The sequence below is a fragment of the Canis aureus genome, chromosome 28 (assembly GCF_053574225.1).
Source record: "Canis aureus isolate CA01 chromosome 28, VMU_Caureus_v.1.0, whole genome shotgun sequence".
In the NCBI taxonomy this organism is placed as follows: Eukaryota; Metazoa; Chordata; class Mammalia; order Carnivora; family Canidae; genus Canis; species Canis aureus.
The window spans coordinates 20,103,460-20,128,936 of NC_135638.1; the positions used below are offsets into that span (position 1 = coordinate 20,103,460).

General features: G+C 41.4%; 1 long non-coding RNA gene and 1 pseudogene across 2 annotated transcripts; both read right to left on the reverse strand.

The window, feature by feature from the left end:
- Window positions 1–4,942: 4,942 nt before the first annotated feature.
- LOC144300204 (uncharacterized) lies at window positions 4,943–16,216 on the reverse strand. 2 transcript variants are annotated; one of them, XR_013366798.1, is made up of 5 exons: window positions 15,998–16,216; window positions 15,789–15,848; window positions 7,148–7,302; window positions 6,249–6,422; window positions 4,943–5,588 (listed from the first exon to the last, which is right to left on the reverse strand). It is a non-coding gene; the product is annotated as an uncharacterized LOC144300204 (long non-coding RNA). The 2 variants fall into 2 exon arrangements; XR_013366797.1 differs by having other exon boundaries at window positions 15,789–16,216.
- LOC144300203 (ribosome biogenesis protein NSA2 homolog pseudogene) lies at window positions 11,745–12,603 on the reverse strand (annotated as a pseudogene).
- Window positions 16,217–25,477: the final 9,261 nt, after the last annotated feature.

Consider the following 25,477-nt stretch of genomic DNA (forward strand, 5'->3'; position numbering starts at 1 on the left):
AGCAATGTTAATGTTTACAGTTGAGAATGTGGAACATTAGGTTTTAACAGATGTTGATGTCATTCTTGGCATCCTGCAATGATATAAACTACTCTGTGAAGAGGTAACACATTGTTAAATGTAATCAAAATGCAAAGAAAGAAGTTGAAATGTACACACACTCACTGTTCAACCCTGCCTCCCACTTACCCACCCTGCGTTTGCCATCTGAGCTGAACCAGAAAATGGCACTTGACATGCCCCCATTTATCACACATGTCCAGAAAGAGAGATGAAGGCATTTCTTCCATCCTATTTAGTGGTTTGATGCTGTAGTATTTTCAGAGAAGGCCAAAATTCCCAAGGGAAGACAGGTCAGTTCTAGTCCTGGTTTTGCTATTACTTGTTGCATGACCTTGGACCAATCACCCACTGAGGGCCTCAGTTTCCCCATACATAATGGAAGTCTAGGTTCACTGGCCTCCAACAATCAGCATAAAACTGTTTAAAGAGTACTTCTCTTGTTATTTGGGTGGACGGCCCAATAGACAGCCATCTGACAACCACCCCCCCGTCAAACCATGGGGGGGTGGGGTGAATCTCAGAACTTAGATCCTGATTCTAAATCTACCGGGTGAGTTACTGAAGTCCTGAACTGGCCTCATGACAGTCAGGGGCTGAGACATTTCTGAGACTGCCTCAAACAGAACTTTGTGAAAACTGGCTCTGAAGATCCCGTACCTCCAGCTCCCCCTGTCATCTCCCTGCTCTTATGATTTTCAGAGTGTCACCATATGTGATTATCTTCTCACATTACTGCAAGGTGGGCAGGGCAAGAGTCTTAAACAGAATTGCTAAATGAAGTTCCAATGTGTTAGGTAAATTGAAATTTTCAGGCACAGTGTAGAATTCCTCCCATAGTACTGGGGAGAGGACATCTCTCTGTGATTTCTTAGTGTGCCTAAAATCATTCCACATAGCAGCCTTAGATAAACAGGTTGCTTTGGGAGGAATTTGACAAGCCCCAGATTGACCTGTATGCCTAATTTCCCCTAACAGTGAGTTTGGTTCTCTAGAGAGGCTTAAGACCTGGCCAACCTTTTAGTAGCCCTTTTGACCACTGAGTGATCCTAGTAATAAACAGACTTTCCACTTACGAAGTTATAGGATAGGTTTAACTTCCCTCCCATGCCACCTTTCACCTAAAATGTCAGATGGATGAAACTTAAATAGCTAAGGGTACCCTTAGGACTCCAAGGGTCTCAGAGCAGGTTTCCTTGGGCCCGGTGAGTCCAAGAGTTCCTGGCATAGCCTGGAGGTTTGGGCCTCCCAAGAAAGCAGGAATGTTGGGCTGTTTTGCACTAACTGCCCACACCCTCAGAATACCATACTCTATTCTGGACTCTACCACTTCAAAGTGATAGGAAAAAACAACAGGAAAGCACAGAGGTAAGCCATGATGATGAGTGGATTGGAAAATTATTTTATGCATGAAAATGGAAAAACGGGGCGAGTTCACTTTGGGGAGAGATAGTCAAGGGGAGGATTGGTAATCATCTTCAAACACACAAAGATTATTTTATGAACACTGAGGCCATTTGCTCCCCACGAAAGAGTTAACAAGGTGATGCAGACACACACTCATGCTCAGATGGATTTGGTTAGTGTGAGGAAGGCTGTCCTGCCAGTCAGAGCAGTAAAGCCTGAAATAATTCTAAGAAAACTGTCAAATGCTCTCCTCTGGCACCCTTGTAAGCAGAGGGACTTCTCTTCTGGTGAGATTGGAATTCCCTGACAGTAGTGGAAGGAGCAGGTCAGACATATACATTAGCACTCACTGTGACAGCTCTAATTTTTTTCAGAAAGACAGATTAAAATCCACCGACAGACCTACAGAAAACAGTGTTGAGTGAAAGCAAGAACATGAGAGAAGAAGGAAATATTTTAACTGTCAACTCTAAGAATTTTAAGTGTGAGAGCTGGGATACAGCAGGGTCACAGCCTCAGGACATGTGAATGCCCAGCTTTGCTTCCCTCAACTGTTCCTAAAAGTATCTTCAAGATCGAAGTAACTGGTCTTTCAAGCTTCCAGGATTCCAGGATTATACCTGTGTTTTAGAAGAGTGTTTAGAAGTTGTCTATAAACTATATAGGAACGACTTCCCTCTGTCCTGTTGGTCGCTTGGGAAATTAGAAAAGAAGAAACAAGACTGTTTCAGTGTCAAAGGTCTAAGCCAATAGTGAGGGTTGCTTCTGCTATGAGTGCCTGGTTTGCAAAATGGCAACCTCGTCTGTGTGTGTGTGTGTGAGTGTGTGTGTGTGTGAGTGTGTGTGTGTAGATAACACATCTTTAGTAATAACGAAGATGTGTGTTGTGTCTCGAGCTGTTTCTTATTGTAGGGTAGGCTCTTGGCACTCTGGTGTCTCTAGTCATACAGCCATGGGCTGTGGTCAAATGGGTACTAGCCAGGAGAGCTCCCAAGTCTGTCTGCCTGCCATTGTCATCATAAGGGACCTGTGATCTCAGACAAGCTACCCCGCTTCCAGAGTTCCAGGTTCCCTTCTACAGAACGAGGCCATTAGAATAGAGCAGTTTCCTAAACATCAGTCAACTTGTGATTGAATATCATTATCTTTACCCTCCAAGTGCTACCTGCATTTTTATATTAATATCTTTTGTTACATTAACTCATTTTTAATTACATAAATTTTAAAAAAGAGTTTATTTATTTGAGAGAGAGAGAGTGAGCAAGCAAAATAGAGAGAGAGAGAGAAAGAGAGCACAAGCCAGGGGAGACACAGAGGGAGAAGCAGGCTCCCAGCCAAGCAGGGAGCCTGACGTGGGGATGGATCCCAGGACCCCGGGATCACGACCTGAGCTGAAGGCAGACGCTTAACTGACTGAGCCACCCAGGCGCCCCTACATAAATTTATTTTAAAGGGAATTTTATATCTTACCATATAAGGAAAGCTACCTTACTTGCCATAAATAGAAAGTAAATACAGTGAAAAAATTATGCAATTAAATTCTAGCTAATAACTGCTACTTGCCAAAGACTGAGCCTGAGGCTTGCTCTCTCTTTATTTATATTATTAGTTCCAAACTGATGCTTTCTTTTTAGCATAATCATGAGGGTTGAAGGAAATTTGAAAGACTGGCTCTTTTGAAAGAAAACTTTTTTGTTTTTAAATAATTTCAAACTTACATAAAAGGTATAAAAATAGTACAAAAGGACGCCAGTAGATCTTTTGTCTGGACTTGCCAGTTTTGAGCATTGGCCACATTTGCTTTATCGTTCCCTCTCTTTGTGTATGTGCACTTACAATTCTCGCCTGAACTACCAGGTAGGCTGCATATACCACACGCTTAATGCCCCAGCATGTACTTCCTAAGAACGAGCATATTCTGTTCGTTAGCCACAGTGTAATGATGAGAGTCAGGAAACTCAACACCACTGCTCTCCTTCCACTAACTGCAGGCTATCCGTACTTGCTTCACTTTTGTCACTTGACCCAATAATGTCATTTATAGTTTTTTTTTTAAGATTTTATTTATTTATTCATGAGATACATACAGGCAAAGACACAGGCAGAGGGAGAAGCAGACTCCCTGTGGGGAGCCCGATGCAGTACTTGATTCCAGGACCCTGGGATCACAACCTGAGCCAAAGGCAGATGCTCAATCATTGAGTCACCCAGGTGTCCCTATAGTTTTTTTCCCCAGTAGAGGAATCAGTTCAGCTCTTGTGTTGCATTTAGTGGTGATGTCTGTTTGGTCCTCTTTAATCTGGAACAGGTCCTCACCTTTCTTTGTATTCCATGACATTGACATACTGGAAGAACGCAGGGCTAGTTCCTTTATAGACTGACCCTCAATTCCTGGTTGGCTGATGTTTCCTTTTGATTAGACTCAGGAGAGACTGGCGTACTTCCGATACAGCGTTATGTAATGCCATGTCCAGATTCCTATGAAATCATCTTTTGTATAAGAGAGAGAGCCACCCACACTTACCTGACACTGAGAGAGATTATTTCTATGGTTCCATTTAGTACATTTTAGTATATATTTCTAAAGAAACCCTTGGGACACCTGGGTGGCTCAGCGGTTGAGCATCTCCCTTCGGCCCAGGGTGTGATCCTGGAGTCCCAGGATTGAGTCCCACATCGGGCTCCCTGCATGGAGCCTGCTTTTCCCTCTGCCTGTGTCTCTGCCTCTCTCTCTCTGTGTGTGTCTGTCTCTCATGAATAAATAAATAAAATATTTTTTAAAATAAATAAAAGAAAGAAAGAAACCCAGACACTGGTGTTAACCTAATCACATTATTTATAATAAGCCACATGATCCAAAGTATTTCATGTTTTTAGAATGTAAAGAGAAGTTCCTCCTTCACACCCTTCTCTGTCTCTGACAGGGATTAATAATGCCTTTTATTGGAGAGTCAGGCCTGGCCAGATATAGAAGGTAAAGAGAAAGAAGGATTCATAAATTACATGTAGAGTGATTGAGTGGTTGTAGCAGTAATTCCTGCTCAATGTGACCTCCATTGTGAACAGAAGTGCAAAATAAATAATGGAAGAGAGTCTCTTGTGAGGATTTGGATCAAAGAAGTCTCCACAGGGTTATAGAGGCAGGTAGCAGACAGTGGTCAAAAAATACAACTCCAGGGGCAGCCCGGGTGGCTCAGCGGTTTAGCGCCATCTTCAGCCCAGGGCATGATCCTGGAGACCGAGGATCGAGTCCCACATCAAGCTCCTTGCATGGAGCCTGCTTCTCCCTCTGCCTGTGTCTCTACCTCTTTCTGTGTCTCTCATGAATAAATAAAAAATCTTTAAAAAAAAAAAAAAGACTCAAGTCTGCTGCCCCTTCTGCTGTGGGAAGTTATCTTTGTAGTGCTTTGTTGTTTTTGTTATTGTTGTTGCTGTTGTTTTAATGTTTAAAGACAGAAAACCAACTCAAATAGCATAGGGAAAAAGAAGAATTTATTGGATCACTCTAAGCTTCAGGAATGGCTGGATCCAGGGGCTTAAATGACATCATCAGAGTGTCTCCCAACTCAGCTTTATTCTATGTTGGCTTCTTGCTCCACTTGGATAGAAAAAATGGTTTAAATTAACTTACATGATGACTATAACCTCAGAAGGAGAGACCCACTTTCCCAGCATAGCATGTGTCCCTCCAAAGTGGACTCAAAATGACCTTGTCTGGGTCAAGAGTCCATCACCAGGCCCATCATTGTGTTTTGAAAGGTGAGATACTCTGATTGGCCAAGGCTGTTCATGTACCTCGCATTTACTGGGTAATTAAGGCATGTGGTTGACAATACCACCAAGTATAGAAGAGAAAGTTCCCCCGGGGAAAGATGTTATCCCAGGAAAAAAAGGATCAGATATTCAGTACAAAGTTATGATGCAGTATAGAGGATGGTTTATTGAGCTCTCTGATGTTGTATGAAGAAGAATTTGTACAGTATGGTAGCAGAGTCCAGGCTTTGGGTCTGAATCTGGACTGTATCATCCATTTGTTCCATGGACATAGGCAAGTTCTCTCTGGCACCTAGTTTCTTCATCGGTAGAAAGATGATAATACGCCATTTCGCAAATACTCCAATCTGTAAAATGAGTAAAATTATCATATTATCAGGGTTCTTACTTGCAAACAAGAATTCACTTGATCTAGTTTAAAGAGAAAGAGATTTATTGGAGATAGTGGATGGCCCGTAGCACCCCAGGGGATTTAGAGAAATTGGCTTCGGGGTACATTTCCAGGAATAACTCCCAGAATTATTCCGTCTCACTGGCTTGATCAAGGCCTTGCAGCCTCCATCCACCATTCTAGTCGCAGTGGTGTAGAAATCACCACTACTGTCTACCCCAGAAACATACTGTGTCCATTGGCCACCATGCCCACAGAACAGAATAGCCTCCCCCCCACCCCCCGCCTCACCCTGCCACACCTGTCTCTACACAGCTCACTCCTGAGTCAGACTGTCAGGCATGTGTCTCATCACTAGACCTGCCTTTCTGTAGAGCGGCTTCATGGCCTGCAGTCTATACAGGAAAACAGGGATCCTGTCTCCGAAGGGGCCTGTGCTTGGCGCACTGGTCTACTGCTGCTGCTGTCTTGAAATTCTTAATAATTTGACCTTTGAACTTTTGTTTTCCTGGGACAGTGGAGCATTGGCACGGGCAGAGGAGGTGCCCTGGGCAACAGCATCTACATGTGCACTCAGATCTGCAGGTGTGAGGATGCCCAGTGCTGACGTCCTCACCTGTGACAGTCCAAGGCATCCAAGAGGTGGCTGGGCCGGGACCTGGGCCCAGGTTGGTGGTGGTGACGGCAGCTGTGGTGGTAGTGTCTGCTGCCTGGAGAGAGAAAGGGATCTGTAGAGGGTAGAGCAGGGACCGGAATGGGAAGCCACGTTGTCTGTGCCTCCTTGCAACCTCTGTGCAAAAATATGAATGCAGTGGGCAGCCCGGGTGGCTCAGCGGTTTAGCGCCACCTTCAGCCCAGGGCCTGATCCTGGAGACCTGGGATCGAGTCCCACATCGGGCTCCCTGCATGGAGCCTGCTTCTCCCTCTGCCTGTCTCTCTCTCTCTCTCTCTCTCTCTCGTCTATGAATAAATAATAAATAAATCTTTAAAAAAAATATGAATGCAGTGAATCTAATTTGATTTCTTTTTTTTTTTTTCATCTAATCTGATTTCTATTCTCCAGCCTGAGAGTCCGGATAGGAACTGCTGGTGCTTAGTGAATTATTACAGAATAAAAACATACACGTGGGCATTGCAATAAACATGTTAGAGAATCGTTAGAATTCTTCAGAGTTTGGAGTCTCTGGTTTGTAAAACTGTGCAACATTGCAAAGCAAATATTTACAGGGTTAGAAGTAGATGTTCGAAATTTGATATTGTCACATTTGATGGAAAAGAACACTATTTTCAGTTTACATGAAATCAATCATCAACAGGAAAATAGTTTCATGGTTAATTTTTCTTTATCATTGATTATACAGTGATGGAAAGCATAAATAGTTCTTCTGAATTATGTACAAATCATGAACACACTTTTAGTTTTCTGTATGGCCTCAGCAAATTATAGGAAATGCCAGAGGAAACATCAAAATGTCATTGTATAAATTTACATTTAAATTAAATTCAGTAGGGTACCTGGGTAGCTCAGTAGGTTAAGCGTCTGCCTTCAGCTCAGGTCATGATCCCAGGGTCCTGAGATGGAGCCCCATGTGGGTTCCCTGCTCACCAGGAAGTCTGCTTGTCCCTCTCCCTCGCCTGTTGCTCCCCCTGCTTGTGCTCTCTCTCTCTCTCTGTCAAATAAGTAAACAAATAAAATCTTTAATAAAATAAAATTAAATTCAGACCTACACAAAACTGATTTGTATGAGAAGTTAAATCTTTTTAGAAAAGTTCTTCTGTAAGAATTATCAAGTCTAGGGGTATTAAAGTTTATATTTCAAAATTACTCATTAAAAGTGTTGTCAGAGACTATAAAATATTCTTAACAACTCCAATAACAGTGGCATCAGAAAAGTCCTTCTCAAAATCAAAAATTATGGAAAATTATTTGTGTTCTACATTTTATAAGAGCAACTGACATCACTTTTGATTAAATTGATTGAAACTCATGTTGCTAAAAGCATAAGTGTTGAGAACCTAATAATACATGGATTTTTGGGAAAGCAGGTTAGAAAAATCTTAAGATCAGTCAAGATGGCACATTAATAAAGTATTGTCTCTTACCATCTGATTTAAAATTATGACACAATTTTTTTCAATTTGTAAATTTATGTTGCTATTAACACATTACTATGACACCATAGCACATTTTATGAGTAATAAAATGTTTTTAAAGAAAAATGGATTATCTTGTAGTACCTTTAACTGCACCTTTCCCTCCTACTTTTTGAATTAAGGACCCCACATTTCCAATTTTCACTGGGCCCTACAAATGATATAGCTGGTGTTGGTTATGTGTTTGGAGCAAGCATGTATGAGCAAAACTGGGAAATGTAGTTTGGGGAGGATTCAACTTTGGGAAGGAGGGTTTCATAAAGCAAGAAATTAGCTAGTCAGGAATAATCTGCACCCCACTTGCCTCACTGGCTGCCAAGCCACTAACCGTATTTATTTTCTCTCTTCCTTTGGGTAGTCCCAGCAATGCCTGAAAGAGGATTAGATTCACTGCATTAATCCCGCCATTCTAAGGAAAGATCAGCAAATTCCAAAGGCCAGGCTGGTACATCAAAGGAAAGGAGCTCTCCCTCACCTCTCTGAGGGGTGGTTTCCCTAACTACACGTGACTCTTGGCGCTAACTTAGCTTAGGCACCTGCCTGCCTTCCAGAAGCTATTTTTGTTCTTTGATGCTTTATAATGCTGTATAATGCACAGAATGGATAAATTGCAAATATTTACCTTTCTCTAAAGTATTGATTTAAAACGATGAGTCATTTAGTCTTATGCCATTTTTATTTTCACTGAATGACCATGAGTGATTCTACAATTCTCCTCCATAAATATCCTGAAAGGAGAGGAAGAACAAGTCGTTCTGAATCGAGGAATAAATTTGATCCTATAAATCAGAAAGCTCAGGGAAGCAAGACTTGGCAAAGATGCAGTCGCTGTCAGTGTTTGGGTCTTACTTTTTTATGCCCCAGAGGACACCATGAACACTTGTGTGTGTGGATGGCCAGGTTCCTCAAATAAATCTCCTTGTGTCTCGTTCCTGCCCCAAGATAGACCACCAAGCTGCCTGGGCAAGAGTGGTGGCTACAAAAAGAAGAATCACCAGTCTGGGACCCCTGGAAAGAGACCACTGAAACACAACTTGTTAGTGTTTCAGAGGTAGCTGATGCCAATTTCTTAAGTTTAGGGATAAGAACCTTGTGCCCAGGAGGCTGCCTCATAGGTCAGAGGTAGAACTGGGGTCTCCTGAGGGCTGAGGCAGAGTTCTTCAGCTTCCTCTCCATGTGGTCCATCATTGCCAAGAGCAAAGTAACAGGTGTCCAAGGGCAGCTATTGAGTGGTCATAGAATGCCTATTAATCCCAGTATGTGGTGACTTCTCAGTCCAGAGCTCTCATAGACGGGAACATAATGAAGGAAAGGTCAAGACTGGAATACAGCTGTTTAGATTTGTAACTGGAATGTTGGAGTGAGATGGAACAGGAATAGAGGTCAGGAAATTGGCTCAGGCAGGGATTGTGGAGGTGAAAAAGTGAGTTTGTATGCCATTTCTGTGTAAGAGGAGAAGAGACAGGACATCTGACCTTAGCACCCCAAAATCTGTGTGTATGTGTACATGAGTGTGTGTGTGCATGTCATTTAAGAGTGACAGTTATAGGACTAATTCCTAGCTCTATCACTTACTAGTTATTCACTTGACAAATTAAGTCACATCAACTCTCTAGGCCTCAGATTCCATAGTTCCAAAGTAGGGAGAATTTTCATAGTTACTCCATAGGAACATTGTGAACATTAAATGAGATTATTGGGATCCCTGTTTGGCTCAGCGGTTTAGCGCCTGCTTTCGGCCCAGGGTGTGATCCTGGAGACCCGGGATTGAGTCCCAACGTCGGGCTTCTGCATGGACCCTGCTTCTCCCTCTGCCTCTCTCTCTCTGTGTCTCTCATGAATAAATAAATAAATAAATAAATAAATAAATAAATAAATAAATAGATTATCTATGCAAAGCACTTGGAACAGTGCCTGGCAATTGGTAAGTGACCCATAAATATGTGTGTTATCACATCAGACAACATATGACCCATACTTTTTAGGCTGTTGATTTTCTGGGACGCTGCCCACCAGGTATGCTTCCCACCTGTACACAAAACTAACCCCTTCCACACAGACTGCATGTCCTCACTTTTGTGCCTACAAAGGGATAAGTGCACATAACAGGTCCACTCCTCTGTTGGGGGAAGCCTGGTCCTCTAATCCCCACCTCAAACCTGCTTCTGACTACAGTTGATGTAGTCTAATGTCTACCAAGCCCAGCTTCTATCCCTTCCCCTAAATAAAATCATAGTCTCCCTCCCTCAATAAGAATGTGTGTGTGTGAATTTTCCTGTGAAATAAGTGAGACCTTAGAACTTATTCCCCGAAGTAGATTTTTCATTAAAAAAAACCCCAAACCATTTTTGCATGACTAGGACAAGATCACCACATTGAATAGAAGATTTTTATTCCTTATATAAAAAACAAACTTGTCCTTTGTTCCTTCTTTCAAATCACTTTCTGGGCCTCTGGAATTTCCTGGCCTTTGTGCCATAGTGACCACAGCTATTGAAATGTCTTTACTAAACCAAGCTGTTCTGAACTGACTGGGCACCCAGAGTCCTGCCCTTCTGAGGCTCCAGAAGGAGGGGGAATATCAGCAGGTCAGAGGATCTGGGGCTCTGTGGTTTCAAGAAAGATTCTAGCTCAGGCAAATTTGAACTAATCAGTAAAATGGGAAACCCAGAAGGGAGGGGACAAACACCCACATAGAAAAATGGAAAAGGACTGTGATGGCTAGAGAAGCTGTACACTCTCGGCAGGGGTTGAGGCAGCAAGGGGCCACTGTGTGGCTGCAGGTCACTGTGAACTGCTGTTCCCGCAGCTACTTACCTGGACTGAGGCAAAGGAGGCTTCTAGTGAGGAGCCTATACTCAAGCATCCCCCGGAGGGGCCATACCTCTGGTCTATAGGACTTGTGCTTCCCACTGATCACTGTTCACGGCAGGGCAACATCACTGGGATGGATTAGTAGTCTCTGGGCTCAGGGCAAGTTTTTGGTAGGTCTAGAAATATGGGTAGGGTAGGATAATTGTGGGTTTAGGGTAATCGTGGTGGCCGGGGCCTGTCCTTACAGTGTGATATGGCTTCCTCTGAAGGCTGGCCAGGTCCCGGGCTAAGAGAACTTGACTGTAGATTGTGACATTCTGGATTGATAAATCAGTAATATTAGTGCCTGTCCTCTTCGCAATTTGCTCTCTCACTCAGTGACACACCCATCTCGACACATGCTGCACATCTACCATGAGCCAGACCTGTGCTATGTAACAGAGGGATGGAGAGGAGGAGATAGTCTCTGTCTCCAAATGGTTGGGTCTACAGGTGAGAAGTAGTTATGGAATTGTGATGGTTAATTTTATTTGTCAGCTTAGCTAGGCCTTGATATCTAGGTATTTGGTCAAACATTATTCCCAACATTTCTGTGAAGGTCTTTTTTCAGATGACATTAAGATTTAAGTCAGTTAGACTTTGAGTAAAAGAAGTCAGCCTCCATAATGTGAGTGGGTCTCATTCAGTCGGTTGGAGGCCTTATTAGAAAAAAGACTGACCTCTCAGTCAATTCAACCAGCGAACTGCCTTTGGACTCAAACTGCAGCATCAACTCTTCTCTGGGTCTCCAGCCACTGCTTACCCTAAAGAGTTTGGACTTGCCAGCCTCCATAATCATCACATGAACCGATTCCTTCAAACAAATCAATCTCTCTCTCTCTCTCTCATTCTACTATTTCTGCTTCTCCAGACACCCTGACCAATACAGGAATCCAGTCTTAGTTGTATTGCCCTCTCGATGACTTTTGCATTTTATTACCCAATATTTATTTATTTATTTATTTATTTATTTATTTATTTATTTATTTTTCTTTTCTTTTTTTTTAATTTTAATAAATGTCTATTTCAACTGTTTTACAGTAGAATAAATGTCTTGATGACTGTAGATACATAAGGCTGTTTGGTAGCATCCAGAGCCACCACAACAATGGTGGTCTTCCTGACGGGTGTGTAGTCTTCAGTAATTATAAGGGATTACTTGTCTGAAACTGCTGTTAAACCAGCAGGACTGCATTTATGCATCCATCATTTTCAGGATTGTTGGTAACCTGGGCATATTTTCCCCAAATAACTTTGCCTCCTTGTGTCACAAGGCCCAAGGCCCAACTCACTCACGTTCACTTCAATGATAGTACCTTTGGTAATAACACCCAAAGTTGTATATAGTGGGGATGAGGGATTCTTTTTTACACTGAGTATTGGCAGGCAAAAGGTGGCTTTCAATTCAGGATGTGTTACATGGGCCTTTTTGAAACGTAAGCCCATTGGCCTAATGAATCTTTCGTATTTAGGTGGTTTTTTAGTAAAGCCGTCTCCAAAAAGCAGACTTTAGTGACCATCCTCTTCCATGCTTTCTTTTTTCTCTGTCCTGTTCGAATGACTTTTAATACTTCTGTTTCTTCCTGAGCACAAACTTTGGGTAAAGGAACTTCCCACTTTCCCGCTTTCTCTTTTCGCTTTTGTTTAATCATATTGGAAAGTACTTTAGCTCGGGACTGCCCCTCCCTGTCCAGTAGATACGCAGGTACTGCTCCCTGTGGAGTCTTCTTATCATTCTTTTGTTTGGTGTTTCTCTTTTCATGCATCTTGATAGTCTTTTTCATTTGTATTTTCTCAGCATGGCGCTGTTTATGGTAGAGCTTAGCTTTCAGACCAATCATCTTTTTTGCTTTTTTTGAACGTTCATGAGCCTCTAGACCTTCTTTCTTTCTCTTTTTCTCATGGTAATCCAAACGATAGCCACAGTGCTTTCGGTGTAACTCAATATATTCATTTTGTGGCATGGTGAGGCCCCCCGACACCAAGAGGCTTTCTAGCTTTGGGCTCCCAGCGGAAAGAGACGGCCTCTTTTCTTTTCTTTCTTTTTTTTTTATTGGAGTTCAATCACCTGTTTTCTACAGTGCTCATTGTAGCATCAGAAAAATAAATAAATAAAATAAATAAATAATCTTTAAAATTTATTAATTAATTTATTTATTTTTCTGATGCTACAATGAGCACTGTAGAAAACAGGTGATTCAAACAAATGGCACCAAGATGGCCCTGTGAGCATCTTGCTGAAAACCCTTCTTTTCCCTATGCATATAGTGGCATGTATACCCAACAAAATTGGAATCATAGGTCTTTATCCTGTCCTTTTTTTTAAATAACATTAATTGTAAGCATTGTAAAAATGTTATTAAAATATGTGGTAAGATCTTTAGGGCCTGCCCACTCGTCTGTTTTTGTTGGAAATTTAAGTTGTTTCCTATTTTCTGTTATTATAAATAGTTTTGCTGGAAAAGTTTTTGTACATAAATTTACGTCTGCCTCTCTGATTATTTCCTTAGGGAAGATTCCAGGAAGGGGAATTACTAAAAACTCTGGCCTCATAAATGAGAGAATTATGAAAAATGGAAGGGGAAAATGCAATAAAGTAAATGAATTGGGTTACTCGACTCATTTTAACTGAGAAAATAAGAAACACCTGACCTCCTCTGGGGTCGAACTCATGATCATCCATGTTACTTAGGGAGACCAGGATGCATGGTAGACAGAGCACTGGATTAGGGTCCAGAGCTTGAATTCTGGGCCCATCTCATTTCTCTTTACAGCCGGAGCTCCTGGACAATGTGCTCTGACATGTTCTGTTCCCAGTTCTTCATGCCCTGCCTACTTTGCAAGAGATCGTGAAGAGCCCATTGGCCGTTTATGAAAGGCTCCTTCACTCACCTGGCCTTTCCTCTCCCTTTAGAGCTAGGGGGGTGGGGGAACACTGCTTCTTCTATGAAGTCTTTCCAAGGATAAATCAGAAGCTTCTACTCTAATACTTGCTCCAAACTTCTAACATCTATGACATTGAATTACAATGATTTGTTCACAATTCTCTTCTTCCAATGGCCCCTGAGTCTGAGTCTAATTCATCTTTTCTCCCCACCAGTGCTTAGGATAGCACAAGGCATGCAGGAGATGCTCAATTAACGTTGACCAAAGAAATTGTCAAGTACTAAACAAACATGATATCATCCACAAGCATTTATTAAGCACCAAAGATGTGTCCCTGAACTCAAGGCACTTGCATTACAGTAGAGTAAATGTAAAAACAGTTAAGGTAGCATTTTCTAAGTGCCCAACTGGTTGTGCAGATACAAAGTGCTGTAGGATCTTGGAGCAGAGCAGGGAACCACTGCTAAGAGGGCTGCGGTGATCCAAGGAGCCTTCTCGGACCAGACTCAGGCCTCTGAGGGACATTGGTCATAGACAAGGGGAGAACAAAAGATATCATCCCAGAAGGGGGAATTGTGTCAGCAAGGTGGTCTGGTGTCAGTATGTAGTCTGGTATGCAGTAGGCACTCTATGCAAACATGCTGAGTAAGTGAATGAAGAAGACAGTGCAGCACCACACGGTCTGAGAACAAGATGGCCAAGTGTGCCTTCCCAAACAGGCTGTTTATTTTGTCAGTACAAAAATATCATGTTGCCCAATAAATATTAACATATTGTCGAATCACTTCATCAGTTTTCAAATACAGCTACAAATGCTGTTTAGGTAGATTTTCTCAATGTTGTGCACAAAACTATTGGCCCACGTACTTACACGTGCTCATCCACCCCCCTCCATGTGCCACCCTAAATCTTCATCAGCACCTGTGTCAAGGGTGCTGTTCCATCAAATCAGCTTCCATGAGCAAGTGACAGGCAACTCAATGGTGACCTGTTTAATTCACTGTTTTGTTTTGTTTTTTTTTTTCCTAAACAGATTTTTTTTTTTTTTTAAGACACTCTGTTCTGTTTTGGCTGACAGGGCCCAACCTTTCATTTGTGCAAATCATATTGATCGCCAAAGAGCAACAATTGGGAGTTGAGGGGATTTATCACAAAGTCATCAATAAATTGCCAAATAATCACGTGGGACCACATATTTTGCCTCCCAGCATCTTTAGAAAAGGGATTCAAACTTGTCTTTGAAAATAATGGGTTACAGGGGTGCCTGGGTGACTCAGGTTCGGTGTGTCTGACTCTTGGTTTCAGCTCAGGTCATGATTTCAGGGTCATGAGATTGAGCCCTGACTCCGGCTCAAACTCAATGAGGAGCCTGCTTGAGATGATCTCTCCCTCTGCCTCTGCCCCTCCTGCTCGTGCTCTCTCTTTCTCTAAAATAAATAAAAACATCTTTAAAAAAAATGGATGGGTCACAGAGAGATATTTTTCAGTTAACATTAGGTTCAGCTCTGAGTAACAGATCCCTCTCTCCCCTCCCAAAAAGGCAAAACAAGGTAGTAGCTTAATTCTTTCTCATACATAAGAATTTTAGAGCCAGGTAGTCCAGAATTTGTTTGTTGACTCCATTGTTAACAGATACACAAAACCTTTCTTGTCTTATTCTCACCTTTCCTAGGATGCAGCCTGCTTCCTCACACCTGAGGTGATGGCTGCATTACCAGCCATCTTAGCCACTTTCCAAACAGAGGGACAAGGGAAGAGAGGGAAGAGAGATGGTGCAACTCCTCCTTATTACAGAACTTAACAGAACTTTCTGGAAATCCCACACAACACTCCTGCTTACATCTCATCGGCCAGAACTTCCCTGGTCACACCAAACTGTAAGGTAAAGTGAGACGTGTTGTCCTCTAGCTGGGCATCAGTGTGATCTGCTAAAAATCCAGCCTCCGTTTGTTAGAAAGAGAAGGAGAAGATGCATGTTTTATGGGCAGAGAAAATACAATCTGTTTTCCGAATCCTAGGTTCTAATATTTCAGAGATGGTAAATCAGAAGTTTGTGGTTCTGGTTAGAGCACTGACATGTCTAGCACCCTAGTGTGTGTGTAGTGTGTGTATGCACACTAATATTTGAATAGACACCTTGTGTGTTGCGAATTCAACAATAACTTATAAATATCAGTTATATTTTTCAGCCTCAATTATTTTAGCTTTACTTATTGTGAAATATACATACAGAGAAAATGCTTAAAGCACAAATGTAACTTACTTTTAAATAGACCTTTCCAGTGCTTCTCCATCAGCGTTTCACTTGATCTTCCCAGTAACTCTGTGAGGAAGAAAGGGGAGCTTTCAGTACCATCGCTTGCATTTCAGAAGTGAGGAAATAGAGCAGAGATCTTTCCCAAGATTCAGAACCAATGGTAGGTCCAGAACTTGAACTCGTGTCTTCTGCCCTCAGAGCCCACGGTGTCTTACCCACTGCTGCCTCTCAGAGACTATAGAATCTTGCAAAATTTGGCAGAGACAGAAAAAGGTGAGTATAACTTTCTGGAAAATTATTGGCACTAAGAAACGACCAGAAAGGACTAGTGGTCGCTGTGGATATTTAAACATAAGATAACCTGAGAGTGGTGGTGTAAATGCAGCATGAATTACAACTTGAAATAAACAGTGTCTAGCGAGAGGAACATGCAAAACTGCTCTCAAAGATTTAAGATTTTACTATAAATGAAATGGAGAGGGGGAAAAGGACGTATCTTTGGCAACTCTTTCTCCTTGTCACTATTTTTGGTTCCCTGTCTGAAGAAACTTTTGAAGATTTCCTTGTAAGGACAAGAGAAAAAAAATATGCTGTGACCTCATGACCTTAATAGAAGCAACCATGAGTGAAAGTTCTTCTTCACTAGCAGTTGGAAAGAATTGGTAGCGAACTGTAAAATCTTCCCACCCACCCACAAATGGCATAAATTGATGAAATCAGTTCAACAATCTCAAAAAGTGGTCTCTGGGAATCATTAGCTTCTACATTTCAGATATGGAATGTCCCCCAGGATTTGAATAAAGGGTGCACCCTAGGAAAGAAGCCGCCTTTCTTCCTTAAGTAGGCATTGGATCTGAGCCTTTACAGGAGATGTTTGGTGATATATATTTGGTTCTCATAAACTCTTTCATTTATGGAATTTCTTCTAGATGGTGGAAAGAAGCAATAAAGTGAATGCCTTGCTCCCGCGTATTTAGAGATTAGTTATAATTGTGTGAACAAGTTGCTGAGCAATAAGGAATAAAGAACTATTCTTCCCTCACAAAGGAATGTTGAGCCTACCCAGCTCATTTATTTATTAAACACACACTTAAATAATGTTTATTGAGTGCCAAGTAAGGACTTTACAAATACTAACTCATTTACCACTCCTAACAACCTTCTAAGGGAGGGATTCTTTTACCAGTGAGGAAACTGAGGCACACAAATTTTAATTAATTGGCCCCAGGTCAAAGACCTTGGATATGGACGCAGAACTCATGCTCTGGACCACATGCAGCTCTCATCTCCCTGTATACAGAAATCCAAGAAGAATATCTATTTGGCAATAAGATAACTTGGAACACAGGTTATAATAAGATATTTATCAGATTAATGCCTTGTATAGTACATGACTAAAAACTCCATTTCTCTCACTACTACTACTACTACTGCTACTACTATTACCACGTGTAACACAAACGTGGGGTTTTCCTCTTATGACCCATAGGGCAAGGTATGGGGGAAGCAAAGAGATTCCATGGCCTTTCTAGATGCACGAGTCTTGGGCCACTTCCATGTGTTCATCCACTCTGAGGCTCCCTGAACCCCTTCAGTTAGGATTTTTTTAATGAAAACTTCATGACATAGGCACAATTAATTAAGCCATTGACCATTAGTGGTTAACTTCGACTCCAGCCTCCCCACCACCTGGAGGTAGAATGGGGAGGAGGCCACTGAGAGTTCCAACTCTCTCTAATTATAAGGTTGACTCCCTTGAGAACCAGTTCTCATCCTTAGGAACTTTCTTAAAGTTACCTCGTTAATATAAACTCAGGTGGATTGAAAGGGGCTGGTAATGAATAAGAAAAGATTATCTTTTTTTTTTTAAGATTTTATTTATTTATTCATGAGAGACACTGAAAGAGCAGAGACACAGGCAGAGGGAGAAGCAGGCTCCATGCAGGGAGCCTGATATGGGATTCAATCCTGGTACTCCAGGATCATGCCCTGGACCAAAGGCAGACGTGCTTAACTGCTGAGCCAGGCATCCCAAAAGACGATCTTTTTATCTTTATTAAACCAGAAGAATTTTAGGAACTGGGGACAGAAACCAAATCTTAAAACAAAAGGTGCTCCTTTCATCTTTGTTGTTCTGGGACTGTTTTAGGAGCCAGGAATGAAGATCAAAATATACATTTCTTTTTTCTTTCTTTTTTTTTTTACATTTCTTATTACATCACAGTATCACAATGGCAGAGTACTCAGTGCTCCATGGAAGGAAGGAAGAAAGGAAGGAAGGAAGGAAGGAAGGAAGGAAGGAAGGAAGGAAGGAAGGAAGGAAGGAAGGAAAGGGGAAAGGAAAGGGAGAAGAAAGGGAGGAAGGTAGGGTGGGAAGGTGGGAGGGTGGTTTGGGCATTTTGTCAAAAGGATGGTGCTGCTAAGGATGAAGCTATATCTGATCATCAATTTCCTCGTCTCTATCATAGGATTATCACAGCTAACATGCCTTCATTATGGCTTATTTATAAATATACATCAAGTCAGCTTAAGGCACGTCAAAGCACTTTAAAAAAACAAATTGATATGTACATGAAGTACTTTTGTTATTATTATGATCAAGTCAATCCTTTGTTTCTGTTCTCAAGTTTTCCTTACTCCACCCTTCATTTGACTTTGGGGTGAAAAAAATAAAAAGAAGACTCAAGAAACTAAAATTCTCATGTTCTCCAGAAGTCATTAGAGCTAGCTACTAATCTTTTTCCCTTTGGCTGAACATTCCAAATATTACACCACTTCCCCAAATGCAAAACATTCATTATTATAATGACACCTTCGTGAAGGAAACATTTTCTGAATGGCATTCATCCAAAATCTTAAAGTACATTAATCTTCAAATGCTTGAGGATGTTTTATTGGCTTGCAAACATTCAGGCCTTCTGTTTGTCACAAAAATAGAAATGAAACACCTTATGATTATCTGTTATCTGCAGCGGCAGAGTTTCCTTACACGAAGCTTCATTTTTTTAGGCCCCTTTCATATTAGTTTTCAATCACAGAGCAAGGGCTCATCCCCTTTGCAGTGTCTACTGTCTCCTTTCCTTTCCTGGGCAAGTTCCAGCTACAGGCATTAGGGTCACATCAGAGGAGGGCTGGGGCTGAGGAAGGGCTATCTGAATCTATGAAAGAACACAGATTTTCTATGGAGTCGATGTTCAAAGTCAAATATAACTTTTGGGCTTATCTCTTTTTGTATCACCCACATTTCTGTTCTGTTCCCTCAGCTTGGATAATTGAGATATAACATTTTAAAATCCTCCTCATCCATTCATTCCTCAATCTATTCCAATCAGAATTCCACCCCCACCACTTTACGGAAGCTGTTCTAGGTTGCCTAAGCCAATGGCCATGTTTCAGATCTTGGAGATCCAGAGACAAATAACCAGCCCCAGACCTTGAAGATCTTGTCCATTCTTAGGCGAACAGACAAACAGTAACATGACATGGTAAAGACCTTGGCAGCTGTTTGGGGGAGTACAGAAGGCATTTACTGATCTACTGATCTATTTGTCATGTCTGAGTTTAGTAGGCAAGTTCTCTTTACACTTCTTCTTTTGGTTTTTAGAATAATACATATTGGTTTTCCTTTCTCTGGTCATTCCCTCTCGATCATTTTTCATGGCTCCATTTCCTCTATTCATCCCTTACCTATTGGTAATCCTCAAGGGTCTAGATCAAGATTTCTGTTCTTATTTCATAGACTCATCCATATTTCTAACTTAATGTGTCACAATAAGTTAGTGACTTCCTCATTCCCATTTTCCAGCTGGACCTCGATCCTTAGCCCCAGATTTATTTGTCTATCACTCACTTGGATATCCTACAGACATCTCAAATACAACATATCCAAATCTGAGCCATCAGCAGGAACCTTCTTCTCTTCCTGTTTCCTATTTCAGTGAGTGGTACAACCAGTCACCTATTCCCATCAGATTAGAAACCTAGGCACGATCCTTGGCTCTTCCATCTCCCTCACATCCTCAGTCTCCAAATCCCACCAATTTGGCCTCCATTTTGCCACCATCATGGCTTATCTTCAATTGACCTTCCATATTGTGGCTAACAGAATCTTCCAAAACACAGATCTGTTTGTATTACTCCACTGTTAAGTGAGTCCAAGGGTTGCTCACTGGCACACAGTAAGTCCTAACTGCCAGCATTGCAGAAAAGGCTCTTAATCACTTGTTTCCTGCCCACCACCCTGAGAAGCCTCAGCTCCCTTAACCACCATTGCTTCATTCAGTTACAGATTACTTTCCACCTTCTTCTTCTCACTCCTGAATTACTCAGCTCAAGCAGTTAGCCTTTGGGAGTGCCTTCTTGTGCTCTAGGGGACTGATGACTGCTTATTTCCAAGGCTGGCCGGCAGACGCACTTCCTCCCTCGGCAGATGTTCCTGTCTTCTAGTTGCCTTGAAATCTGGCAACTGCCACTGGTCATGGTCAGAGCTAGGACTTTGGAATCAGACAGACTCAGGGGTTCAGATCCTGGATTTGCCGTTTATTAGCTGTATAACTTTACCTCCTGGGAAAATGGGAATAGTAACACACATTCGGTGACTGAGGGGATTCATTGAGAAAATAAATGCAAAGTATGATTAAGGGTCCAATAAGCTGTAGCTAATAGTATTATTATTCCTACTCCTAAACTTCGGAAATATATCAGACATCATAAAAATCTACTAATTCCAGGACAGAATGGTGAGGTGGAGCCCTTCCCTTCTACTGAAGAGCTGAGATGTTAGAAATGCAGCTGGGCTTTGTTTATTTTTCCTAAGGCCACTTCCAACGGAATAGCCTATCATTGACATAGCTGTGACTGTTCATCTCACGGATATAAACACTGCAAGAAGCTTGCCCCCCAGCCTGGGCCTGCTGGCATCTCAGGTGGTCACTGTAGCCCAGATGAGACATGCCACACAAAATCAGTCTTGCTTCATGCAGATTTCTGAGATGAGCACTGAGATGTCTCCTTTTACCTATGCCCAGAATAACTGGATTGTCACCTGGTCATGCTTCTTGGAGAGAAGGGATTTCATGTAGGATACCATGATGCAATTAGACAGTGAATGTGGACCTCTTGGGGTCTCCTATCCCACTTTGGCCCTGTAACATTTCTCTTAAATGCCCTGTTATTAGCAGCCAAGTCATACATGGAAAATAACCTTCATCTCTTCCTTAAGTGGAAAGGGGAAAATATTACTGAAATAGGAAAAAGGATCAAAGAGCAGCATCAAATTGTTCCCAACATCTGGGAAATTCAGATTGAGGTAGAGGATATTTGTATTATTTTTTACATTTAAAAAGTTAAAAAATAAATGCAGACTGTAAGAATTTGAGAGAAATTTCTATCCAGTATTAAAATAATTAAACAAGGAGGCCATTTGACTGAGGTGATTCTGATGCCCTGGCAGCTGGTCCACGTAAGCAAACCAAAACCTAAGCCTGTTAATATCTCCAGGTTAGAAAAGCAGAGCCCTAAGGACAACCAATCACAAAAAGTCGATTAGGCTTTTGCTGTGACCAATCAAATACTTTCCTTGCTCCCAAAGGTTCTCTGTATGACTTTCCCATGGCTCCTGCTCACCCAGCACTCCTCACCACTTCTGGGTTTGGTACTGCCTGGTTTGAGTCAATAAATGATCAAATAAACTGAAAAATCTCTAGATGCCTTGGTTTATCTTTTAACACCAGAGACAATATAAGACTGGACCTCCAGCAGTGTTGTTTGGAAAACTGAACCCATGATAATAGTGTGTGGTTGAATAAGGGATAATATATTTTCAATGATACTGGACTTATTGTATTTGGGTTTGAGTTGGCCACAGAACTTTCCTTTTTTTATTATGTATTACAAAAGTGGCATAGAGAAAAACTAGACCCAGGGGCCTTGAATGATTTTCTTTAGTGGATTTCACACAATTTATATAACGATGAGTCAGCTTAACAGTTCATTTACAAACAAAACAAACCCACCAACAAAACAAAAGCAAACTAATAAATACAGAGAATAGATTGGTAGTTACCAGAGGGGATGGCAGTTAGGGGTGGGCTAAAAGGATGAAGGGGGCTCAATTATATGGTGACGGGTGGTAACTAGTGATGGTGATCACTTTGTAGTTATACAAGCATCGAATTGTAATGTTGACCTGAAATTTACGTAATGTTGGACATCAGTTTTACCTCAACAAAAAAAAAAAAAAAAAAAGAGAGAGAGAGAGAGAGAGAAACTAGTTAATCTGCATTTTAAGTGAATAAATTGCAGTCCCTAAAACAAATGTTTTCTACAGATTAAATAAACAATTCACTGTTCTACATGCTTTGTGATTAAAGTTAACATTCTAGGAAATTTGTATTTAACTTGTAAGACCATTCTGGAAAGAAAAGTCCATAAAGAACTTGTGAATATTTCGGGAAGCTTCATATCTTTTTTAGGAAATATAGTAACAGTCATGGTCTATATATTTCAAATGTAAATAAGACATCTTTCTCTCCTGTCTGATTTCTTTGTTCTTTGGACTATGGAGATTACTAGAATGGAAATATTTTTCAACCCATGTCTCTATTAGTGACTGATATTTGACATAATAGAACTTTACTCCCAAAGTATCAAATTGATTTTTACTTGCAATTTCTTTTAATTTTAACCAAGACAGAATCAAAAGGCTTACATTTCTGCTTTCTTATCACCTTATTTAATCAGATTACTATATTTGAAAGTTCTATTTTTTCCACTTCAAAAATGATTCTTCATCTCTTCCTTCCTTTTTCCATCTGTTCATTCCCATCCCCCCTTCCTTCTTTCCTTCAACAAGTATAATTTGAACACCTACTCTGTCATAAAGATGTTGGAGATTAAAAGATAATTCAAACACAATCTGTCACAGAAGAGGCAAGTAGAGTGGAGAAAACAGATATGGAAACAGAAAATCATACAACAGGGTAAGTGCAGTGACAGAGACAAATGCAGGAAGCACGGATGAAAGGCACATCTCCAGTAACCACGGGGCTTGAAAATCAAGCAGGATCTGGAATCGCCTCCTAGCCTAGTGAAGCCCCACCTGAGCAGGGGAAGGTGGATGTGCTCAAGGCTTTCCAGTCAGTGAGCATCGGTTAAACAAAGGAATAGGGGCACCTGGGTGGCTCAGAGGTTGAACGTCTGCTTTGACACAGGTCGTGATCCCAGGATCCTGGGATCAAGTCCCACATCAGGCTCTCTGTAGAGAGTCTGCTTCTCCCTCTGCCTACGTCTCTGCCTCTCTCATGAATGAATAAACTAATAAATAATCTTTAATAAAAAATAAATAAAAATAAACAAAGGAACAGAAGTCAGAAACAGTAGACCAAGGTCACGGAATAAAAGTAGATCAGTTGTATCTAGAGTATAGTGTGAGGCAGGGAAGAGCAAAAGATGATCTTAGGGAACTTGCCTGGTGGCAGATCATGGGAAAATCTCCGTCCCATATTGAAGATTTTCAATAAGCATTTGTTGAATAAAGAAAATGATCTTTATGCCCTAGGAGCAGTTTTATCTACATATTGGATAATTAATTCAATTCATTTTAATATATATTTAATGAATGTCTAGTCCCATATTGAGCTAAACTCTCAGAAATAAAAGAAATTAAAAAAAAATTCTTGGGGCGCCTGGGTGGCTAAGTCAGTTAGGCATCCGACTTTTGATTTAGGTTCAGGCTGTGATCTCAGGGTCATGAGATCAAGCTCCAAGAAGGCCTCTGTGCTCAGTGTGATGCCTACTTAAGACTCTCTCTCCCTCTATTCCTCCCTCCCATGCATGTGAGCTCGCTCTCCTCCTCTCTCAAATAAATAAATAAATCTTTAAAAAAAGAGTGAGAAAAAAAATTCTCACATGGCTACATCAAATTCATTCATGCATTTCTATAGCTTTTTGTAAATAGTTCAAAAAGATGCACATGTAAATGAGGCCCCCACAGATTTTTGAGTTCTTTGTATTTGGCTTACGTCCTCTGCCAGAGGATGCTATGTTCTGGAGTAGACAAATGACTATTTAGATTACAGTGTAGGGCTAACCCTTAACATGATACCTTCACCTTAATCCCTGTATGATTGGGTTCAGTGTGAATACATTTACTTTATATGTATGTACAGTTTACAAAGCATGTTTGCATTTGTTAAAGTATCTAGACTTCTTTGAAATAACTATGATAATCCCCATTTTACACATCCCACACTCATTCAACAACTACTTACTGGAATAAGGCAGTATTTCTAGCTAATATTCTAGCTATTAGATTAAAAACTGAGTGCCAGTCAAGTTCTCTACTCTCACAGGACTTTCATTCTTTCAGGGGCAAACAGCCAGAAACCTGAGAACTGTAAGAAGATAATGGTAATGGCCCTGAGGCCATGAAGACAATGAGATGGTGATGTGGTCCAGAGGGACTAGTGCTGGGGAGACGAGAGGTTTCTCTGAGGAGGTGACACTTGAGCTGCACCTAGATGAAGATCGGGAGTCAGTCCTGGGAAGGTCCCATGGAATAGTGTTCCAGACAGAAAAAGCAGCAAGTTGAAGGATTCTGAGGTAAAAATAAATTTAGTTTGTCTCAGGGATGCAAATAAGGCCAGTGTGCCTGGAGCCTAACGGAACTGAATGAGATGAGACTGGAAAGATAGACAGGGACTAGATCAAGTAGGACCTCCTGGCCCGTAACAAGATAGCCTTGGATGCTATTCTAGTGACAGAAGGGAACCACTGAGGATTTTAAGCAAGTAAGCAACTGCTGGGTGCTTCCATTTATCTATGGAATCCTCGTGTTCCTGCATGGTCTAGTTTCTTTGAGCAAAGGAATTTAAGCCAATGTTTGTATAAAGAGACATTCCAGGATAGTAAAGCTTGGAGATGTTTCTCCCTCTCTCTGGAGACATCCCAGTAATAAAGATAAAGCCCATTTCTTCCCCTCCCTGGAGATCTGCTTACATTCCAAGGTAATGAATAATCTCTGCCCTTAGAGGGGAGGCTGGGAAGGTTACCAGCAGCCCTACATGAGATCGGACGTTCCTAATTTCAGAGTTCATCTGCTCTAACACACCCCCACTGCGTGTGCAGGTGCCATTTGGTCCTCATCACACTGGGGACCAAAGCAAGATATTGTTCTACATTCACTGTGAGGAATAGATAGATGGTCTTTGTCTCTGACCCACAGTTCTCATGTCTCCTGTCAGTATAAGTACAGAAACCTGTGGCAGATTAACTTGTTAGCTTGCAAGTAGGGTAAAATCTCAGACCCTCCAGTTTGACTTATCAATGATCTAATCCACTTTGCTTCTGAAAGAAAATATCATAATTAGGAGACTACAGGTTCGAACGAGCTGAGACCACTTGTCCAAGGTGAGGGAGACAAGGCTCTCATCGGGACTTCCAACACCAGAAGATTTTTAGGCACTTTTTTGGTGCTTCTCAGGAGAAACCATCCTGGCTGCTCCTTCTGACCCCCCAGGTGTGTTACAATATAGTTCCTGCTCACAGGTTGCTCACACCAATCTTTCGAAGATCTGTATACTCAAAATGTGAGAAACAGACCAATGGAAGGAAGACATAGAAAGCCAGGACATTTTAAATCAAGTTATGAAAAACGAGTTAAATAGATATGTTATAGGATTCCTTTGAAAAAGAGG